The following is a 2932-nucleotide window of genomic DNA, read 5'->3' as shown; positions in this document are numbered from 1 at the left end:
ATTATTAAAGGACAATCAACAAACATGTTAGAACCTAACAAAGAGCAAACACACTACAGACTACCACCTTAGGTCCTTAAGTCTACCCATCTCTCATTCATTATTCAAGGTCAAGTTCACATTTAAATTCGGGGTACACGTGTGTGCGTCGGGAGCAACATATGCTCTGATACCAACTGTGAGATCCCTCGATAGGGCATCAAAAATAAAGCGGAAATTACGAGATTTAAAAAAAAACCTTTAAGAGTTTAAAGTGCGAAATTCACCATAAGTGATCAAACGAAAATGAAAAGTAAGACGAATAAGTTTTACAATTAAAAACGAAGTGCGTTGGGGAAAAGATATCCCACGAATAAACACAAGTCTAACGATAGGTGAGTCTAAGCAAACTATAACTAAGGTCCAAGGTTCAACGTTCTCGCTAGCTCACACGTCTTCCCCATAATCTGCATCACAAACCTGTCATTCATGTAAACATGAACGCCACAGTCAGTGGGGAGTAACTCAGGGTTCTCCCAGCCACAATATGTCAAAATGCACATAAGCAAGAACTTAATTAAACATATTGATCATGCATCATACTTGAATAATATGAACAAGGGAATATAAACGATAATCATAATGAGATAGGCACATTGCATTCTTAATGAGATAGGCATGGTACATTATATTAAACATGCATTCAAGGTAACCAAAACATGGATATGAGATTAGACATCGAATCATATGAAGAAGGTAAACAACGGATCAATTGAATAGAAAATACATGGATGGAAACCAATAGCCATTCCTTTGAAAACCTCTTAACAACCATAGCACGGGACGTGGCTACTAATGTCACATTCATACTTATGGCTTACATCTCACCATAAGAACGGATGGGAACATCAATCCCGGCGATCATATCGCAACTAGGGCTTGCATCTCACCACTAGTATCCGATAGGACCAAGACTCTCACAAATAGTTATGGAAGACGTGCACTCTCGTATATAAGAACACGCCAATGACCGTAACAAGCAAGACATTTACAAAGGATTGACTCAAAACAAGACAAACCTCTAGACTCCAACCTCCTGGTAGGACGACGATCATAATACGGTCCTAGTCTAAATCTGCCGGACTCTCGGGATGGACGACACCCGATTCGACATACAATCCCAAATCGTATCCAAGACTCGATCCATGACACCTAGCCGTGCCCCAAGGTCGAGTAACCCCAAATCGGAACCATGGTACCTATCCGTACCCCAAGGTCCGAAGAGGCGGAAGGAAGACAGCCCAACTCGGAAACAATGGCACATAATCGTGACCCAATGGCCGAGGGCAAATAAATAAGGAATGTCGAGTAGTCACACAATGTAAACCGTCACGCTCCGGTCACAAGTACGAGTAACAATGATTGCACAAACATAACGTAAACAATTCATGTGAAGCATGTATAAGTATAAGAGTATAACAAATATCAAGTACTCCCATGATAAAAGAGTCTCAACACATCATACACAAGCATTAGAACCAAAGTTAAGATGCATACCCAACAAGAAACTCAAAACCCAATCTATAACAACAAGTTTAGTACTCGACTACAACAAGGGTCAACTTCAAACGGTCATAACTTGAGTTCTATACATGATAATGAGGTGAAACCAGTTGGAGGTGATAGCTTATCCTCTTACGGTTCTAACGGTAGGTCATAAGCCTCAAACAAACAAGTAATGAAGAAGTTATGGCCATTTTACGAAAACTGGTCAGGCTTAAACCGCAGCCTGCGATAGTGGCCGGAGCCTGCGGTGGGTGCCGGAGCCTGCGGTGGGTGCCGGAGCCTGCGGTTTTCCCCTGCCACCGGACTGTTTGCACGACAATTTCCTACCCTTTCCGAAAGTCGATTCCTACCAATTTTTCATCCCAAATTCCTCTTAAATATACATGTTAACACAATAATACCTAATAGAAACCACAAGAATGTAATTGTCACACATCTTGATGGATTCAAGCACAAGATTTTGACCCAAAATCAAACAATTAATTCATCCAAACATCACAACTTTACCCAATTGAAAATCAATGTAACAACATGCTTAAAACTCTTCAACCAACCATGAGATGGTTGTTCATACAAACTCATTCAACAACATACATGTGAAACAAGAAAAGATTCAAACTTTAACATACATATGAACAAACTACAAAATATAAACACACAAATTTGACATAATGTCGAGTAACCCATCACCGTTACCTTTTTGCTCTTAATCTCTAATGTAATCGTCTCACAAGCAAGAATCCACTTCCGGGCCAACTCACCTTTCTCCTAAACATAAGAAAACACAAAATAAGACTAAAAATCGAAACTAGAAAAAGGGTACCATATAGAGGATGGCTCGACAGCCCCAATAATGGAGGAAAGTCGGATCTTTTCTTACCTAGAAAGAAGGAGGGCGATGAGAGGAAGAGATAGACGCGAAAATCACTTGAATCGGATAAGAATTGAGCAAATTATGGTGTTTTGAAGATTTGTAAGATAGATGTATAAAAATGGTGAGGGTTGTTGAAGATGAATTTCAGAAAAATGAAGAGGGAGATGAAGTTGTGAGGTGTTAGGTGAGGGTTTTATGAAAAGAAAAGAGAAGGAGAAAAGGCCCATAAGTTATAAAAAGCCCAACAACTCAAATTGAGTCGGTTTCCACTAGAATTTTCGTCTCAAGCCCACTATAACTCAAGACGGGAGATATTATTATTATTATCATTATTATCCGACCAAAATATTTATTTTGTATAACTTAAGCTTTAAAAATATAATATTTATAAAAATCATGTTTAATAATGAAATTAATTAAATTAAATAATTAAAATATAAATAAGACAATGAAACGGTTAATTAAATTATAATTGCCAAAATAGAAAATTCGCGGGTGTTACAATCACCCCAT

At 38.4% G+C, this 2932-nt stretch overlaps 1 long non-coding RNA gene across 1 annotated transcript; it reads right to left on the bottom strand.

Annotated features, from left to right (window-relative positions):
* Nucleotides 1-286: 286 nt before the first annotated feature.
* LOC141646174 (uncharacterized) lies at nt 287-2690 on the bottom strand. The gene is made up of 3 exons (XR_012545403.1): nt 2426-2690; nt 2242-2313; nt 287-459 (listed from the first exon to the last, which is right to left on the bottom strand). It is a non-coding gene; the product is annotated as an uncharacterized LOC141646174 (long non-coding RNA).
* Between the last annotated feature and the right edge of the window lie 242 nt (nt 2691-2932).

Source organism: Silene latifolia, chromosome 3 (genome assembly GCF_048544455.1).
Source record: "Silene latifolia isolate original U9 population chromosome 3, ASM4854445v1, whole genome shotgun sequence".
Taxonomy (NCBI): Eukaryota; Viridiplantae; Streptophyta; class Magnoliopsida; order Caryophyllales; family Caryophyllaceae; genus Silene; species Silene latifolia.
This window is presented reverse-complemented; position numbering and strand designations above follow the sequence as displayed.